This window comes from Athene cunicularia (assembly GCF_003259725.1).
Source record: "Athene cunicularia isolate RWA chromosome 1 unlocalized genomic scaffold, athCun1 chr1_part2, whole genome shotgun sequence".
NCBI lineage: Eukaryota > Metazoa > Chordata > Aves > Strigiformes > Strigidae > Athene > Athene cunicularia.
In genome coordinates, this window is record NW_020799092.1 from 52231703 (window position 1) to 52253446 (window position 21744).

Genomic DNA, 21744 nt, shown 5'->3' on the forward strand with positions numbered 1-21744 from the left:
TTTTTTTTTTTTTTTTTTTTTTTTTGGTAGGAATAGAAACAGACACCAAAACAAGTGTATCCTATTTACAGCCAGACTAAAATGTACTGGACCAGGATTGAGACTACACCAATATACTCTGCTATGTGCAAGGAAAAACAGAACCACTGAAGACACCAGGTTAGATTTCTAAAAAACCTCACCTTTTAAAAGCTACCATGTCCTGAAGTTTTCATTTACTGTTTCTCCTTCATATTCCTGCTATTTGAAGTTTACCTGCAATAGCTTTAATGATTGTGGTACATTCTTGCTTTTTGTACAAACAACACACAGGTTTTTTGTACACAATGCACAAAACACACCCTTACTTAAGAGTTCCATTTTGTGTCAAGGGAGGAAAAGTAACAGATAAAGACCCAAGCATATACACTCATAATCACCCTCGGAAATTTTGCTCCAGCCAAAATTGTATTTTGATATTTGAAATATTGGTAAATTACTGCCAAGTTTATTTTGATGTATGTTTACAATGTGTACTCCTCTTTACATTCCACTTGTTTGGATTAAACCTTCCAATTGAAAAAATATTTCATAATAACACACTTCCTTTCAATATTCCAGGTTGAAAGAAAATATCTATACAAAGTCTGCCTTAAGTGAAAACAAATAAGTAAAAAAAGTAAAAGAAATTGAAACAGCTTGAAAACATTGGGGATGCTAAAAACTCAGGTGCTTGAGCTCTTTATTTCAAACCAATGAAATATTTTCTTCTGATAGCAAACTGCTCACAAACTAAACCTGGTTTTTAAAAATGTGCATTTATCTTCAAATTCAAAAGATAGGTGTTATCACAATGTTTGTGCTATAGATAATGTGCCTGCTTATTAACTGTAATCATAGACAAAGGATAAGGGATGCATTATCCTTGGTTCTGAATATTCATGCACATGTGGCACCAGACAAATTTTCTAAAACCTTCTCTTTTTTTGTTGTTTTTTTCCGGAAAAATAATGTGGCCACTCATACTTTGGGGTACAGTTTTGTTTCTGCACCTGTTTGAGGGAAATTAGCTGGTTATTTGACTACTTAAGTGTCTGGTTGAGGCCTAAAACTGAAATCAAAATGGGAGTGATTGCATATGAAGTTTATGAAGCAGAAAAAGGTGGGTAGCTGAAGCTGTTCTCACAGTTGTTATAATTGTTATTTTTATTTGTTTGAGTCATAGAATACCATAATAAATTCTATCTTCTGGCTACTAAAAGTCATACAGCACAAAGATAATGGAGCTGGCAGTGGACTTAGGAGCATCAGATGGAAATTGTCACATGGAAAGATCAGCTAAACATTGTATTATTTTGAATTTTCAAATGCCAGTAAAATGTAACCACACAGAAAAATAGTCTACTTTGTTATATTACATTTTTTCTACTTGCAGGTGCAAGAAAAGAAACACAAAACAAGCCCTAGGATGGGGCAAAAAAAAGTGGATTTGTGCTTTAACAACCAGAATAAGAAGCATCTGTGACTTCAAAGTTATGAGAACAAGATTTGCTTGGAATTAAGCTGGTAGCTTCTTAAAATGGGCCTTCTTATTCTTTAGCATTGAACACTGATGGGACTAAGCCAGGTGGAGTGCACAAGGCTGACATTTGTGTGTTGATTTAGCTGATCAGAATAAGCAGAATGTAATCTGAAGAAAGAAGCACGTATACTACAAAATGTAAAGAAGTGTAAACAGCTGGGGCTGAGCAACAAGCACCATTTAGAGTACAGTCTATAGCAGCGTTCACCCAGGATATAAGCCCTTTTCGAACACACAAGACAAAAATATACTTCCTAAAAAGCTTTCTTGATCAAAGCGATGTCTTCAAAGGCTTCACAGGCACATTGGTAAAAGGATGTCTGATTCCACTCGAAGTGTCCACAAGTCTGTCTCTGGTAGCCATTAAAATATTTGCATTTAAAATTAAAGCTACTTGAATAATAATTTAAGAACAATTTCACTAAAGGTCAGAATATATTGTTCTCTTATAAGTTTTTCAGAGTTGTGGGCTTTTGTGGTTTCATTTTGGGTTTTTGTTTGTTTGTTTGTTTTGGTTTTGTTTGTTTTTTTTTTTTTTTTTTTTTTTTATCATGCCATATGGCATTTTTTTAACTTGTTGGAATACCTAAAAGCTACAATAAAGTAAAACAAAGCTATTATTTATAAATTTTCCTTCCTGGACTCACTCAGATGCTATACCAGTAAAAGGGGCGCTTTGTGAGGATGGGACAGGAGCCCTGATTAGCTCCTCTTGTTCATCCAGGCCTGTGGAGATGTTGTAGCACCTTACATCGTACAGCTAATGCAAAACAGGGAATTGTTTTCTGTCATAAATAGCAGAACTTTGTATCAACTGAATGCTTGTAAGGTGTCCTTACCAGACTAGCAGCAGAGCATGTTATGAAATCTGAGTTTTTCCCCTGGCTTTTAAAAGACATGTATACAAATCAGAATTTCAGAAAAGTAATGCTACAGACAGCATCACTTAAGTGCTGGAGTGGATCCCATTAATAAAACAGTATTCTTAATTAAAAATGAACTTACACTTCAGTGTTTTATTGGATCAAAGACCTAATGAATGATGAGATTCTGGACAGTGATCAGTAAAAGGCTAGTCAGTTGAGCTTGAAAATCATGTATCTTGTTCACATAAGTGTAAAATAGGTACAAGTGAAAAAAGGCATACTGTGATTATTCTGAAGGCCCTGAAAATTTTGTAATTGGTGCTCAGGGAAATTTGAAAAAAAAGCTATTATTAAGTCAGTGTAAAAAGCTGAAGAAATCAGCTGTGCCAGAATGGCTGTGTTTACTTTTACCTAACTTTCTTGGGACAAAGATGATGAGAAATGTTTTTATCTACAATAAACTGAGGAGAAAGTGGGCTTTGTAGTAAACCAGCTAAGTATATATTAAAGGTCTTCATGTAATAAAAAATTTAATTCAGGAAACAGAAAAGAGGTACCTTGCAACAGAACGTGTTTATGACTGTGTATCTGTGTAAGCCTTAACTAGGTTAGAAAAGGATTAATCAAATATTCGTTCGACTGAATGATATTTTGGACATTTTTCTGCACTACTATTAATTGTTACTGTGACTTTGGTACTGTGATAGACTGTATACTCAATACTTAAGATTTAAGTTATTACATAGACTTTGCTTCAACTTTGCTCCCTATCAAAACCAAAAGCTTTAGTATTCTGCCAGGAGAATTTATAAAACTAAAAAAAGATAAATGACTGGAGGAAAGAAGATAAAAATATCAGTGTAGAATGTTAACTTGTATTTCTGGACAACATACTCTCCCAAATGAAAAATGAAAAGCCAAAATAATGTGGGAATTATAAAAATTGAATGTTGCTTTGATTCCCTGATGAGCATTGTAACATTTCAAGAGAAAGCCTGAGTGCTTTGCTCTCAAAAAAAAACCCAAACCAAAAAAAAAAAAATCTTAAAATGAGTTTAATGATATGGAAAACTATAAGATGTTAGAGAAGTAGTAAAAATCTGGTATAGATGACTAGTATTGTTTGTTTATGAACTCTTGCCCTAGTCTACATTAACCCTATCCCTGGAGTCATACAGCCTTCTTGTACAATAACTGACAGTTATTTGAAATATTTCAAGTTTTGTGATTACAGTTACAGTTCACAGTGTGATTTTTTTCCTCCTCATGCAACAGTGAGTTATACTGCCTGTCATGTGCTGTCTGTGTTTATTCCCTACATACTGATATTATTATCTCTGCTATTTTCACACAGCTGGGCAGCATACAGAAACTGCCTTGGAACTACTGTCAGTGTCTTCAGGGTTAGTGGCTTCAAATCATCTATACCTATGACTAAGCTATCATTTTATACCCAGTACCCTATCTAACTGTACTTGAACATTAGAAAATGTGAGCTATGATTCTCAAACTCTAAAGTCTTTAACTGCTTGTTAACCTTTACAATTAATAAAATATTACTATAAGGATTACTCTGTATTTTCTTGTGGTGGTTTGACCTTGACTAAATGCCAGGTACCCACCAAGTCGCTCTGTCACTTCCCTCCCTTTCCCATTGTTTTCTCAACAGGGCAAAGAGGGGAAAGAAAATAAGATAGACCAACCCTTGTGGGTAAAACAAAAGCAGTTTTAATATAAGCAAAGTTAAGCAAAGGTCTGTGCACTGAAACAAAAAAAAACAAAACAGATTTATTCTCTCCTTCCCATGAAGAGCCGATGTCGGGCCTTCTCAGGAGCAGGGCTCCCATATGTGCAGTGGTTGCCTCGGAGGACCAAGGGTGACCCCACCCCCTTCCTCCTTTCTTCCAGCTTTATACTGAGCAGACGTCACATGGTCTGGAATATCCCTTTGGTCAGTTCGGGTCACCTGTCCTGGCTGTGTCCCCTCCCAAGATCTTGCCCACCCCGTCCCACTGCAGGGGGGAAAATGTTGAAAGGAGCCTCGGTGCTGTGTAAGCACTGCTCAGCAGTAGCCACAACACCAGGGTGCCATCAACACCCTGCCAGCTCCCAACATGAAACACAGCACATGAGGGCTGCTGTAGGGGAAAACCAATTCCAGCTCAGCCAGACCCAGTACATGTCGACAGAAATCACTAATATCTAATTAAAGAATATGTCTAATTAACTGAAAATTTCCAAGGGAAAGTTCCATAAATTCTACATCTTTGTGATGAGCAACTATGTAGAAGAGTCAAATAGCCTCTAAAAGTAATTTGTAAATGTATGTAGACAGGAGGTCAAGTGGTATGTGGATGACTTCTGTGGTTTGTCAACAGTGCATTTACTACTTCAGAAATAAAAAACAGTTCTTGCCCTAGGGAACTGACAGTCAAATTCAAATTGATCAGCTGATACACACACAGATATGTGTGCCCAAATGAGTTGGATATAAAAACTTAATAATTCCCAAAATACAATTTGAGATTAATGAATGGCTTCAGTAATCTATTTCATTGAATCCAGTGATGCACGATTAGATTTCTGTTTAGATCGCCTAAATATTTTTTGAACAATGTGAAAAATCTTCTTTAAATAATTAGATAAGTTAAATATTCAAAAGATATTTACATATGCTGCAAAAGAATGTAAATAGTCATACAAATGACACAGTAAACTAGCAATAGCATAATCTGAGATTTTTGAATCACAGTGAAAGTAGAGAACTTTGGAGGCATTAGGTACATTTTATTAAAGTATCAGAATCAACAGAGGATAATCTGTACCACATATAGTGTGATATTTAGGCTGACATTCTGTCCTGGTTTCAGCTGGGATAGAGCTATTTTTTTTCTTCTTAGTAGCTAGAATAGTGCCATGTTTTGGATTCAGTAGGGGATTTGGTATGAGAAGAATATTGATAATACACTGATGTTTTCAGTTGGTAAGAGATCAAGGACTTTTCAATTTACCGTGTCTTGCCTGTGTGCAGGTACACAAGTCAATTATTAAATTATTTTTATCTTAATCTACAAGTCCCCTTACCTTTACCTTTTTAATTTCCTCCCCCATTTACCAGGGCAGGGGAGGGTGAATGAGTGGCTGTGTGGTGTTTGGTTGACAGTTGGGTTTAATGACCCAGTCACAGGTCAAATGATTAAGCCTATTATGGATATATGCAGACATATATATATATATGTATATATCCTATCTATATATACGTATTTTTATATGGCATATATACACATATATATCCTATCCGTACATACATATTTTTAAATGGCATATACACAAAAATAAATTTTAAAAAAGCCAGATCCATACCCAAACCTCAATGACTGCCAGTGATAACAAAAACAACCCTCCATATAAACTGAAGAAAATGGTTGTCAAATACTGACAAATTTGATCAGAAAAAATGATTCACATCTTTTGAGTGGCAAACATGTAAATAATGGATCAATTCTTATGAAGTGGTGAGTACCAAATTATGTAAACTATTCATTTCATATGGTTTAACCTGATCTGTTTCACTTCAATATTCTACTGAACACTATCTTTTAACCTATCAAACAGCAAACTTTTAAAAAGTATAATCTAGCTAAAGCTGTTTTCTTTTCGAGTAACAGATTTTCCCAGTGACTAGCTACATTTGATCATCTTTTTAAATTTATGATCTGACTCATAGGTACTCATCTTCTTAACACATTTGTGCTGTCTAACCCAAAGCACATTAGTCTACGTTTTAGAAAAGGGGAAATCACACTTGATATTCTGTAGTCAATGTAGTGTCTAAATATAAATTAAAAAATCCCATAAAAAGCAAAAGGCACCCTGAATAAAACAATGTACTGTCAGATTGAAGTTCTCTACACATAATAGAAATTCTAAGTTACCGCAAATGACCTCTAGGAGTATTAGAAAACACTGATATGAGCCTGGAAACCATCTTGATTATCAAGGGATATGTGTTTAATTTTCAGTCTGTGATTTTAAATATAAATATTTAATGAAAATATTATTAAAATATTCAGTTAATGAAATAAATTGATGAAAGTACCACCAAAACCAGCTTACTTAATATTCAGTAAATGAAATGGAAACATTTATCTTGGATATTACATCAGTCTTTAGAGAGGGTATATACTTTACACTTTTTAGGACTATTTAAAGCATCATTATTATGAGTATTCATGATTTTTAATATCCTAAGCAGGATGATAGAACAGGGTGGAAAATCACGATGTACATAGGGAAAGAAAATATACAAAAAAAATCCTGATTTATCTTTATTTAGACTCACCAAAACCTTCTATAAATGTTAACTTTTCTAGTAGCTAAAAGAACATAAGCAATGTTTGCAGCTGTCATAGAAGATTCTGTAAGAAGAAGCTGGCGACAGAGTAGACCACCCTGGCTAAACAGGGAGCTTTGGCTGCAACTCAGGGAGAAAAAGAGAGTTTACAGCCTTTGGAAAAAGAGACTGGCAACTGACAATAATTACAAAGACACTGTGAAGCTATGTAGGGTGGAAATCAGGAGGTCTAAAGCCCAAGTGGAAATTAATTTGGCTTAAGCAATCAAGGACAGCAAGAAATGATCTATAGAATGCCAATAGCAAAAGAAAAACCAGAGAGAGCCTCCATCCTCTGCTAGACACAGGAGGAAACACGGCACTGAGTGATGCGGAAAAGGCTGAGGTACTTAATGCCTTCCTTGCCTCAGTATTTAATAGCAAGTCTAGTTGTACTGAGGGAATCCAGCCTCCACAGACAGAAGACAGAGACTGGGACAATGACCCTCCAACAATCCAGGAGACAGTCAGTAACCTACTGTATCACACAGACACACACAAGTCTATGGGACCAGATGGGATACATCCGAGGGTGCTGAAGGAGCTGGCTGAGGTGCTCGCCAAGCCGCTTTCCATCATTTACCAGCAGTCCTGGCTGACTGGGGAGGACCCGACAGATTGGAGACTGGCCAGTGTGATGCCCGTCTATAAGAAGGGTCGGAAGGATGGTCCCGGAAATTACAGGCCTGTCAGCTTGACTTCAGTGCCCGGGAAGCTGATGAGGCAGCTCATCCTGAGTACCATCACACAAAACCTGCGGGACAACCAGATGCTCAGGCCCAGTCAGCATGGGTTTATGAAAGGCAGGTCCTGCCTGACAAACCTGATCTCCTTCTATGACAAGGCGACCTTCTTACTGGATGAAGGAAAGGCTGTGGATGTTGTCTACCTTGACTTTAGTAAGGCCTTTGACACCGTTTCCCACAGTATCATCCTGGCAAAACTGTCTGCTCAAGGCTTGGATGGGCACACGCTTTGCTGGGTAAAAAAAAAAAGTCTGGATGGCCTGGCCCAAAGAGTTGTGGTGAACGGAGTTAAATCCAGCTGGCGGCCGGTCACGAGTGGTGTCCCCCAGGGCTCGGTTTTGGGGTCACTCCTGTTTAACATCTCTATTGATGATCTAGACGAGGGGATCGAGTGCACCCTCAGTCAGTTTGCAGCTGACACCCAGTTGGATGGGAGTGTTGATCTGCTCGAGGGTAGGGAGGCTCTGCAGAGAGACCTGGACAGGCTGGAGCCATGGGCTGAGCCCAACTGGGGGAGTTTCCATAAGGCCAAATGCCGGGGGCTGCCCTTGGGCCACAACAACCCCCAGCAGCGCTACAGGCTTGGGGAGGAGTGGCTGGAGAGCTGCCAGTCAGAGAGGGACCTGGGGTGTTGATTGACAGCCCGATGAACAGGAGCCATCAGTGTACCCAGGTGGCCAAGAAGGCCAATGGCATCCTGGCTTGTGTCAGCAATAGCGTGGCCAGCAGGGACAGGGAAGGGATCTGACCCCTGTACTCGGCACTGGTGAGGCCGCCCCTCGATTCCTGTGTTCAGTTTTGGGCCCCTCACTACAAAAAGGACATTGAATGACTCGAGCGTGTCCAGAGAAGGGCAACGGAGCTGGTGCAGGGTCTGGAGCACAGGTTGTACGAGGAGTTGCTGAGGGAACTGGGGGTGTTTAGTCTGGAGAAGAGGAGGCTGAGGGGAGACCTCATCTCCCTCTACAGCTACCTGAAAGGTGGGTGCAGAGAGCTGGGGATGAGTCTCTTTAACCAAGTAATGTGACAGGACAAGAGGGAATGGCCTCATGTTGCACCAGGGAAAGTACAGACTGGATATTAGGAAGCATTTCTTTCCAGAAGGGGTTGTTAATCGTTGGAATGGGCTGCCCATGGAGGTGATGGAATCCCCATCCCTGGAGGTGTTTGAGTCAACATTACACATGGGGATATGGTGTAGTTGGGAACTGTCAGTGTTAGGGTAATGGTTGGACTAGATGATTTTCAAGGCCCTTTCCAACCTAGATGATTCTGTGATTCAGCATTTATACTTTCTAATGACCATCGCATTGTGATCTAGAGGAAAATGAGAGAAATGTGACACCACAGGTGATCACTTAGTCCAGAATCCTTCCTAGCTTTGCCTAGATCATTAATGCCTCATCTCTGCCTAAAGTGTTTTATAAAAGTGTGTTGACAGAGATATAGAAAGTAAACTAGGAAAGGGAAGTTTATGATCAGTCACTAGAAGTGAATTTTTTAAAAGCTCTTTGCTGACTAAGCTTTTAAAACTGCCAGAGGAGGGATTGCATTTCTCCCTATCACAGCATTTATTGAACCTTTGCTTAGAATATTTCTTTTAACATCTGATTTAATACCTAGCAGCAAATTAATAATTTTCTCCGTACTCTATCCCATGTTGTTAAAGTGGACGACCTTTAAGATACTCTTCTTGTTGCTGACTTCAAGAGTCCTTCCGTTTGTTCTGACTCAGTTGCCAATGAATCCAGGATGTCAACTCAGTTTGTTTCATTACAAAGCAGAAGTATCTATATTTCACATTGTGGAAGGACACTTTTTTTTTTTTTTTTTTTTTTTTTTTTAAATTGTGTCCTATTTACTTTATGATCCCTTCTAGTGTCAGATTCTTTCCTGCCATACCAGTCATGCCTGTTACCCAGCTAGTAATCTTCCACTTGTGTCAGCTAGTGGTTTTCATTTTCCTAAGTCTAGGTTTGTCTTTTGTTTAATATAATTTTAGTGGTTTGTGTACTGTACTTGCTTTTGAAGCCATTTTCAGTTCTATGTAGGTCTTCAGCAGTGCTTGCAACACTTTCCATCTCAAATTTTTTTTGAAAGACATGTGTCACCCTTCTGACAGGTACAGTTGGAGTGTGGCTAAATATCTAGCAACTTCTCATGAAACAAAATGCTAATACAACTGCTAATTCCTACCTGGAATTTTGAGGAGTTAAATTATATACCCAGATTACATAATATGCAAAAATTAATGGATAATCTATACTCATAAGAGATACTCATAATCAATGGAGCTAGAGACAGAAAGTGAACCGAATGTTCTAGCATACGAGTATAGGGAGGAGGGAAAGAGAAAGGAATGAAAATGGAATATATCCTTAGGAAAAACTAGTTAATAAAACAGTGACAGCACTGTCTCTTGAATTTTTTAAAAAAATCAAAATCCCTAGTATCATCCTTTTTGTCTCATCCTGAATGGCCATTACCTTATCTGAGGAGCAGTAATGTAACTGCATCACACACAGAACTCAAGTTTGGTAGATTCAGCTCTTTTTCTTTTGGGTTGTGCAGTCACTGAAGTACGAGTTTAGTGTTGGGCAGAAAAGCCCCCAGTGAAGTGCTTAACTTGGTTTACTTTTCATCATCACATATGAATCTCTCCATCATCTCCATTTCAATTCTACTTCAGTAATAATTCAGCTCTTTCTCTTTGCTTTTGTTTTTCTCCTTCACTTGACTATTGCAAAGTCCAATTAAAATTCTCCTGGCACATTTAACATAATTCCCTTCCAGCTATTATCATGCAAAGGTAAAAATAGCATAGCACTGCCAAACATAAAAAAAAAAAAAAAAAAAAAAAAAGAGAGAGAGAGAAAACTTTTAAATCATGTCCCAAAACACTTCCTGGTTGCAAGGTCTGGCTTATTCTGTCTGTCATCCTTGCTCGGCAGTAGGTGCTGGCTGAGGGATGCCTGCTCCCCAGGGCTGTAGTCAGGGCCACTTTACAAGACAATGCTGGGCTGCTCTTTCTGTTCACCAACACCAGGTACCAGGGAAATTCATACTCTTTCAGGGTTTAAGCCACAAGTTACAATAAACTCACTTGTGCATTGCCCACATTCCTCTTGAAAATACTGAGTTGAGAAAATACCAAGAACCAAGGCTAAGACATGCTTGTCAGAGGATCAGTTTACATATCCTTGCAGGCAGATAGTAAAGTATAGTTAACTAGTGTTGGAGAACAATCTTTCAAGTAAAATGGTCCCATTTTACCATGCATTCATCTAAACTATACTTTCTTAGTCACATGCTATGACAATGTCAGGGTATTCAAAGGACTTCCTGAAATCAAAATGAAGCTTTTCTCCTTTTCTGCTGGATGAGCTGTTTTAGGAAAAGGTAGTGGTCTACTTTAGCAGTTTTTCTTGACAAATCCAAATTGGTTGTCTTTTTAATTACCTTACAGTCTTCTGGGTGCTTGTAAATTGATTGCTTAATAAGCTTTTATCTCAGAATGTCCTGTGAGATCAAAGCTGACATTACTCCTTCAAAAGATTGCTTTCTTCCACTATAGGGATGGATAGCATGTTTGCCCTTCCCCAGTCCTCTGGGATCTTTCCTGTCATCTTTGAAATCTCAATGATAATTGTTAAAGGTTCTTTCCTTGGCTGATTCTTTCCTTGGCTAGTGCTTTAAGTATCCCAAGATGAATTTCATCAGACCCTACTGACTGCAATATATCTATCTTATCTAAATATTTTTTATCCTACTCCTGTTCCATTCTGGTACATATGCTTAACCTCCTTGCTGAAACTGACATTTATATACCTGATCATTATTAACTGATTGTGAAAACAGAAGTAAAGAAGGTACTTCAGCCTTCAGTTTAACAATGATGATTTTTCTTCCCTTCTTAAAGCATTGGATATATGCTTTTTTGTTGTTGTTGTTTTCCTTCTGCTTGTTTCACATATCTAGAAACTTTTCTTGCTCTCTTTTATGCATCTTGTGCCTTCAAAATATTTGAAAAATTATAGATTTTTTTTTAAAGAAAAATCCACTTCCTTTTGGATAGGTAAGTATATTTTTAAAGTTTCAGATGTATGCTATTATATGCTGCAAAATTTAGGTTTCAGAGATTACGTCTTGACTGTCATAACTGCAAGATTTCTTGCATCCTGAATGAGGACAGGCTGCATCCAAACATCATGTGAGGATCAAGTACTGATGTCCACATTTTCCACCACTGCAGTGCAGGAAATATAAAATCTCCAATCAGGATGGTCACCTAGTGAGCCAGGACTGTGTGACATACAATGGAATGTTACTGTACATTCGACAGAAACAGTGCAAATATTGGGGGATCATTTCCTTTTAATGTACATACACTTAATTCTGAATCATATACACTTGTGATGTTAAATTTAATTGAATTCCAAAAATACCAATAGTTATTCTTCATGCCTTTGGTGTGGGAGGGTATGTTCTTTTTCTTCATGTGGATGAAGCCTCATGCATTTAGCATGAGTCTGTAGCAGCATTATTTAGTGTAGTGCCATTCTGTTTTACCACAATAATGTTCTGTTAATGAAGAAATTTTATGTACTTTATATGCAGTAGATCAAATAGAACAGAAATAGTCACACAGCAGTATGTTATCTTCTAGACAGTTGCCTACAGATGAAAAATTAAAATTTGTGTTGCAGCACCTAGTAGAAATGTAAGCAAACTGACAGTGGATTCACTTGGTTATTTTTCAGGACCTCCTTAGTATAAGACCACAGACACCCAGTGATCTGTAGACCAGTTTACTGTTTATGTCTCTGTTGCCTTATTCTTATGTTACTAGTATGAATGGCATTCGTCTCAAGTAGCTTATCTAAAATGCAGGTTTCTCAAATGGTCATCTAGGGTCTCCCTACCAAAGAGGAAGTGGTAAAGGCATCTCCAGTAAGAATTTAATCTGCTTTACTGATCTTTGTTCCACAAAGTGTCGACTTAGCACTTAAGGACATGGTGTAGTTGGGAACTGTCAGTGCTAGGTTAACAGTTGGACTAGATGATCTTCAAGGTCCTTTCCAACCTAGCTGATTCTGTGATTCTGTGACAGTATTTTCATACCTTGTACAACCCGACAGAATGAATGGCCCTGTGGAAATTTTCTCTTTCTCATTGACTGTAGAGAAGATTGGTGATTATCTTAAAATACTTGCTTAGATTGTATCTAAAATACATTCCTAGATTACACTTAGGCAACTGAAGTCAGTCAGGTGAGTCCCGCCCCTAAATGTAAGCATATAGTTGGGCGCACAGTGATTTTTTCACCTCCCACAGTTGTGCAGGTTAGCCATCCTAATATAGTAAATATGGTATATGATATCTCCAAAAATTGTTACTCCTTTTAGCCAATGTGCCACAGAATAGGCAAGAGGGAAATTATGTTAGAGAGTACTATTCAATCAGAATACTTCTTTTTTCTTCACTATTGAAAATCTGAATATCAGAAGCTTTGGGGAAAAGTGAAGAAATTTCTCACTGAGTCAGTACAATGTATTTATACAACTGTGGTGTCTTGGTGTCAGCTTCAGAAAGCACTCCCAGAGTTCCAGGGCTTAGGGGTGCTCTGGGACGACAGACCTGTCTGATGCTGTTGACCTTTGTTAGACATTTTTTCAACAGGTAATAAATAACATTTGGACTTGATTCATTCTTTTCTCTCATCTTCACAATGTCTCAATCAAAATTCAAAGGAGGAATGGCCATCTCACGTTTAATTTGGGATCTGTGCTTTCTGCCTGTGGTACTGTTGAACTAGTCATTCCCTGTCTCTTAATGTGCAGCTGATTAGTCCTTCTTACTTTGCACTTGTCCCATTAAATTGCATTTTTTAAATTAATATTACCCAAAATTAAAGGATATAAACTACTCTACATTCTCACAATCTGTTTAGGCAAAATATTTTTAAAAGGCAACGATGCCTTTCCAAAAAAACCCTGCATGACTATTTCATAAACACCAAACCAATATCTTTTAGAGATTAGTTTAAATTGCAGTGGTAGAAGTTTATCCAAATTATCACGTTCTTCACAACCCAAACTGGAAACAAATGTTTGTGACAAATAGATCTGAACTGCAGCAACATACTATGCAAAGTTCGAGTATGTTTTGCTAAACACATTACCCAACAATATCATCTATTATTGGCACATTTTGACTTTGAAATGAGCAATCACGCATTTTGAACACAAAAGCAGAAGTCATTTGTATGACTAAGGCCTTTCTGAAAAAAACTCCCATAATTAAATTGAGATGATGAATGCATACTGATTGCCAGAGATGAATTCTGCCCATTTTATTGAGAAATTACTTATTTTCCTTTTCCAGTCTGTGCTGTTACTATGGATCCATTCCTCACATAATCCATTCCTCTGTTCTAGAATTATATAACCACAGTGCTCTAGTTATCCTGCCTGATAAAGAAGCATTATTTTTAAAATAGGAGACCAGAATGAAATTAAATGGTAACTACCAGCCCAAAATGAATATTTTACTACTATGACTAGGTATATGACATTTATTAGGGCCTTTCATTCCAGACTCTCACAGTGCTTTACAAATACCACGCAACTTTGCCAGTGTGACACCACTGAAACACAGCCACCCTGGAGTGCAGTGTAGCAGCTATTTTGCTCCCACTTGACAGCTGTTGGTTATTATGACCTGTTTCTTTTCTACAGTTATTTTTCTGGAAAGTATATGAGGGAGAAATCCACCCACCAGGAGATAGGCAGAGACCATCTGCCATGACTAATTTCATACTTATTCCAGGCAGCAGTTACACCAAAATCCCAGAACTAAAAACACAGTTGCTGTTATAACTTGAGCCATTTGATGTAAAATGAAGCAATATGTTCAGTATCTTTCCATGATAGTATCCATGAATACAGATCTCCATTAAGATCATAAAGATTTTTTAAAGCCTTTTCAAATTCAAGCTGAGGTCCTTTGAGACATTTAGATTTCTGTTGGAATTAAGAACTGGTGGTTAAGCAAAATGTAAAATGACCTTGAGGTTAGAAGAATGATTGTGGGAAACTGAGGCAACATTCAGAACACTGTGTTGCGAGCGTCAGAAACAGCAGGCCGGAACACCGCCTGCAGAATGCACGGTGAGCCTGTGAACAGTAAACAGATAACACCTGAAGGTCAGTAGGATGTAGAGGTAAAAACAAACCTATTAAACAAGTGGGAATAAACTGGGAGCTGGCACACAGTGTGGCAACATTTGCTCTTGGCAATGCTCTCCTTCCACAAACTGGTGTGTTTGTCTCTCTTCTGCATGTCGCCCCGATCCCAGCTGGACCGAGATTGACAATTTCTTAGTCACATAACGTGGGGTCCTAGTTCCCGCACAGGTTAAGCGTACTTCAACTTAGAAATCTGATTAGAGAGATCTTTGGAGTAGTCTATAGACAAAGTGAAATGGGAACATGTGATCTGTGGTCAGAAAGTGTAGATTATTCTATCCTTAGGTACCTAACTGAAATACCTATTTTATATTAATAAAATAGTTACTTTCAATTGCTGCTGTAGTCAATAGAGATAGATACTCCACAGGAAAAAATATTAATTATTCTCCGAAGACATGTCTCTCTCTCCCTTAGTCTCTTTACTGATTATAGAAGCAGCATAGTGTTACTATGTTCTTAACCTATTTTTTAGTTGATATATGTGCCTATGACCTAAGCTTATGGAGAGCCAAACTGCTTAGCTCACTGCTCTGCATTGACTTAAATGTGCTTATCTGGATGGAGATCTTGTGAGCCTTTGGATGAAATCTTATTATTTGGAAGAGATTGGAACTTCCATTAACTTCTCTAGCCTCAGAATTTGATGCTTTTTCTATAAAAACAGATGGTGAATAGTTCTTGGGTAATCTTAAAATAACTGTTCCCCTCAGAAATGCACTTTTGCTGCCGTATGTTGCATAAAGTCTTAGTTTCCTTCTTACTCATGCTAGTTTACCCATCACTAATTACCATCAATCTGTAAGAGGAATTGAAAAACTCCATGTGATCTCATTAATTTCTTTGTTGATCTCATTAATCTTTTAAAGTTTTTCTGCTCTGAGACAGTACATGTCTTTGTGTATATGTATGTAAGAGAAAGTACTTTCATGATGTGATCTGAATCTTACACAGCAAATTGAAAATTGATCTATTATCCAACACATTTTGCTTGGAGTAAATAAGTTAGATCCAAACCATAATCCATTCTAAATGCAGTAACTCAGCAGCTCAGATAATACGTGACCAAATCAATAAGAACAACACAAAAATGTAAGTCAGGTTGAAAGGTTCAGAAAAAAAAAATGGATTAGAGAATGATCATGTTAAGAAAAGAATGAAAGGAACATCCTTTACCATACTTTTCCAACTACACATCTGTTTCAGTAAAACCTAAGATAGCAATAAAAAGCCACAGCTAACAGAGTTAGCACTTTTTTTGAAAACTAATTAGGCCAACCTTTTTTAAGCTACAGCTAAACTTCAGACTTGGAATTCCATTGCCTTAATGCCACTCCCCAGGCCACAGAATTCACTCAGCAACTGGAAGGCAACAGAAAATAGGAGGAAACTATATGAAAAGTGAATTAGGATCAAGTAGGCTTACATTCACATCTCTCAAGCTAGACTTTAAATCATTCACCCATGCCTTATAAAGGTCTTAAAGATAAGAAGTCAGCACCATGTCACACAATATTTTGGCTTCCTGCCCTTCTACAGCCAGTTTTTATGTAGTCCCATTGTTAGACTTAAGCCTGAAAGGCACAATAAAATTAATTCCTACTTGATAAAGCAACAGCAGATTTTGGGTACAAATTATAAGTTAAAATACTTCTGGGAAAGAACTTTTCAAGTAATTTGAGAAGGGTGAGGCTTAGGTTCATCTGAGCTACCAACACAGATAGAAAACACTAAATGATCTTAAATCCAGCAACCAGTACCTGATATGCTGAAGGAAAGGAATACTGAGGTTTGTACATATTTTGTGCCTTCAGTTTCCTTTACTGAGCCTTGGAAACAAACCTGACTTGTATCCTAACTCTTTCATTTGCCTGCCCTTAGAGTGGCCGTTGGATTTGTTCAAGAGCACAACTACTTTAGAGAATTCTATGAGAAAGAGAAATTTTTTCCAAAGGAAAACTGGAAACACATCATCAGGAAGCTACTTAATTTAAATGTTTAGAATGTGCCCAGTGAAAAGTAATGAAGTTGAACAATACTGTCTTTTATGAATGAAAATTATGTTAAGTATTTATTTCTGGTGTCCCAAATGTCTAAACCTGTTATTATTGATAGCCTCTTGAAATGAATAACAGCAACCACCAACCTAAATCAAATCCTTGTTTGACATAAACTGAAAAAAAATCTATTAATTGCGGTGAAGCAAAAAATTTTCAAGAGGTTACTAAGCTGATGTTCTGACCATGACATTTTAATAGTTCTGAGAACAGGTATTTTCTTCTGCATAGGCCTGACTGATCACACGTTCAGACTGCTAGTAGCTTGCCTCAATTTTAATGTGAGCATTAACAGGTCTTAGTATTCATAGCAGTGTCTGCCTTTTCTGACAGAGGCCTGGGCAATTGTCACTAGATAGGGTAAGATGAGTTCCCCTGATAGGAGCAGGTCTCCTGAAACCAAGACAGAAATTAAAATGAGCAAACTTGCTTATGAGACAATACGTATGTTGACTTTAGAGCTTGAGAGGTGGAGAAAGAGGAAGTTTATATCAAGCTTTCTATCTGACAGTAAATCTCTTTTATGTATGTGAAAAGTGTGTGGGTTCTAAGAGGATTTTATTTATATTAACCCTCAGTTTGTTGATAGAATAATAGAAGGAAGCAGTCTTATGGATCCCGTAGGCATGAAAAAGAAGATAATGGTTGACAGAGTAGGTACAACTTGCAAGCTAAAGCAAATTGCAACTCCCAAGGACACATTAAATCAAGGTCATTAGATCTAAGAATATTCCTTAATCATCCATTAACTTTCACATTATTCTTCTTCACTATAATAAGAAAGTACCGAGCTGACTAATTGTGCCTGCAACGTGAGCAATAGTACTAGGAGGCATTCCAAACACTTTCTGGAGGCATAATTTAAAGAATGAAAAAGTCCCACATAAAATACTTAGAAGGAATTGATCCTAGTCTGAGTTCAACTGCAGTGCAAAGATTACAGGTTTGAATTACAGGAATCTAGACCAGGACCTCGCTTCCCTGATACTTAAAAAAACTTTCTAACATGTAAAAACTTTCTGTTCCTGACCAGCACATACTCATTTTATTTAAATGGGGTTTTTTTCCCCTCTCTTTGATTCTTTCCTCCTTCTTCTAGCTATATCCTTAGGACTTTGGTTTGTTTAGTGCAAAAAGACCTTTTAAGTGTTTTCTCAACACCTCTTCATTACCTGGATTACCTGCCCATCTTACTTTGCAACATTTTCACTTTCAGTCCATTTTTGTTTAACACAGGTGACCAAGACTACACAAGATATTGTAGGCAAAGTTCTCTAAACAATGTTTTGTCCAATAGCACACAGTTTGCCACATAAACCACCTAAAATTACATCTACTTTTTCATAAGCCCATCATATTGTCAGCTTTTAATACCCTAGGAAACTGCTACTGTGTCAGACTTTTCTATTTCTAAGCCACTGCCAATTGATAAATTTCCAGTTAGAGGTAGAAAGTATTATTATTAGTAGGTCCTCTTCTTAAGGCTTCATGTTTCAGTTAAATTCCACCCAGTTTCTATTACTGTAGTCCTCAGGATCATTATCTATTTTTTGCATGATATGCCAATTGTCCTTTATATTTACTTGCCTCTTAACTTTGTGTCATAAACAATTTTCATCAAGGATTTATTTTTGTGCCAAATTCATCAATGAAAACATTAAAGATCCGTTGCTGGAGTAGTCCTTGAGGAACTCTGTTACTAATCTTGTCCTAGTCCAATAGTTTCCTTTTTAATGCTATTTTAGTGATGTTTTTCTCTCTGCATGTCTTTTACTATGTTGCATGTACCCCACCCTAGCAAGTCATTTTTTCACAGAGAATTAGGTTACTTGATCTTTTGAAATCCAAAAAAAACCTACAGTATTTTTTTCTATAGATACTATATTTTTAACAAAAAATCCTGTAAAATTAATCTAGCATGACACACCATCATTAATCTATTGTGAGATTATATTTTATTTTATCTACATGCATTAATTATGTTTTTCTTTAAATATTATTTCAAATCTTTAAGTCTATTGGAGAAAAATATGTCAGTTTGATAGCTGCCTGGATCACTTTTTCTTTTCTTGTTTTGTAGAGGTAGTTTTCAAAATATTGTTCAATGTTGTGATGTCATTGCTATAGACAAAGGAAAATATTCATGACAAACTTTCAGGTTGAATGACTTTAAAGACTGTGGTTACCTCGTATCTAGCCACAGTGTAATAAGTATCTGAAGTTTTAATTTAACTTTGTTTTGAGCAGTCTAACAACTGCTGCCATGTGTTTCTCTCCATACTGAACCTCATTTACTAAAACAGAGACAAATAATTTGTCTAACATAAGTCAAATTTAGATTATCTTTAGTCATGATACCATATTCTCTGTACAATCTTTATTTTATTTCCTTTTTCTCTAATTTTAGGAGTGAAGAAACTTTGAGATTTAATTTTCTCTAATAGTCTGCCATAGATTTACAGCTAAGATTTCTGATCTTTTTTGCATACGTCCTCATATACATGTCTTTTTACAATGATCGGTTCTTTAAAACACTGTTTACCTCCTTCAGCTTTTACAAGTAATTTTTTATTTCTCACCCTTCTTCCTGTAGCCTTCTATGCATTTTCTCCCCTTACTGGCATGCATACATTTTTCACATACAAAAAAAGTCAGGACTTGTAAGTCCAGTTGACTTTAGTAACTAGGTCTCTTAACATTTCTAAGTCTGAGAGTTCTTAATTTCAGTATGAATTTTTGCTTATAGTTTTAAGTTAAACCATAATGGTTGGATGCAAATTTGACTTTCTATAAGCATATCTTATATAATGCTTACTATTTACCAAATGCAACATGGAAAATAGCATTGATTTTTTAAGGTAGCAGAAGTATGTGGGGGCACATCTTTATCCATCATATTTAATCTTTAAAATACATGCAGTAAATTAATCTGTATAACTATTTTACTATTTTATATTATTACTGTTATGTTCAGAATCTTGTTTATGGACAATGAAGAAACAGGAATTATTGTTAGTATTGTAATCTTATCAGTCTAACTGAAGGATTTTTATTAGAGAAAAAGAAAGAATATGTCTTCAATAATAATAATAATAATAATAATAATAATAATAATAATAATAATTTTATTATATAATATTATATTATAATATCAAGAACAATATGTTTAGAATTCTTAGGCATACTTAGTTTCTACCCCTTTTCTGATGTTATGTGCTTCCTTCTCCTCCTCACCTGGGTCCTATGGTCACTAGATTCTATGGGGTCTTAAAACCATGGTGCTACCATGTGTACAAAAAGAAAAAGAAAACAACAGCCATGGCCACCTGCTGACTAGAAAAGTACCTACCAAAGCTAAACCAAGTAAAGCAAATCTCTAAGTAAGTCAAGAGCAGTACAGAGGGAGCAAATTCACCAAGCCTCAATCCTGAGTCCGTGTAAACCCAGTACTGAGACTTTCGCCTGTTACGAGTCATGGCAATACTGCACTACAGGGTTACAAGGTTACATTATGTTTTTGACAACTACTGTAATTAACCAAAGTGTAAAAAAAAAAAACCAAAACCAACCCAAACAACTAGGACTCCTCACTTCCTTGTCTCAGTTTAGTATTTAAAGCATATGAAATTAATTTAGGTCTTCATGTTGATTTGCATTTCTCAAGGAGCTGGCCATTCATCTTTGATTATTTTTTTCCCCAAAATTCCCTAGGTATATTGCAAGAACAAATTAATAAAAAATAGACAAAATTTGCCAGACTATGATAATGGTGGCACCCTGAATCCCCCAAATAAAATCTATTTATGGTACAAACCTATGTCTTAAATCAAAGACTGTGATTTGATATTAATTTTCTTCTACAGAGTTTGAAAGAGAAGAGGCAATTTGGAACACTTCTTTCAATCTGACATCTTAAATTACTGTATTTTATTAAAGGATACTTTGTTGCACATAAGTTAATTTAATCAATTAATCATGTCTAAACATACACAACTTAGTAAAACACTTTTGATAGAGTTATGAACTATTTAAATGACATCATCTAAATTTCATTAAATTTTTAACCCTCATTAATTTCTAATTTTCAGGTTTCAGATGCTTTTTCACAGTGCTGACATTTCAGAATTGTACTTATCACATGCTTCCTATGCAGGCACACAATACAAAACCAAATATATCCATATTCTCATGTTGTACAATATAGAATTAGTTGAAAAAGACTGAAAAAGTTTCTTCCTTCCATTTAGTCTGATTTTCTGTTTGGTTGAGATAATATTTGGTTGACAATTTTAGTTTATTTTGCTCACAAACATCCTCATATTCAAATATTTGAATGTAATAAACATTACAGGAAAACACAGACAGTTTTGTAGAAAGAGCCAAAGCATTAAGAATTAAAATGAGTTTTCCTGAAAACTGGAGTGTATGTATAGACAAATATTTTAGCATCTCCACATCTGCCAGCCTCTTAAAGTCTAGTCCTTTAGGAACTAAACAAATCTTTAACAGATACAGTATACTGGGGTGTCCTGGATCAGCTAGGATAGGGTTACATTTCCCCAGAAGAGAAAGGGGAAGGGATCTCCAGCCGGGTTATTCATACCATGCTGATGTCAGGTCCAGATGCGGGAGCGCGGGAACTTTGTGGCTTTGGTGGCAGGGAGCACAAGAGTGAGCTCTCTAACCATTGAGGTATTTCTCTGTGTATCTTTTGTCTTGTTCACTGTTACTACTGTTTATTGCTGTTATCATTGCTACTGTTGTTGTTCAGATTGCTTATTACACTGTTGTATTAAATTTCTTCTTATTTTAACCCGGGGTTTGTGACTCACTTCCAGCCTGACCGGCTGAGGGGGGGAGGGGGGGGGGGGGGG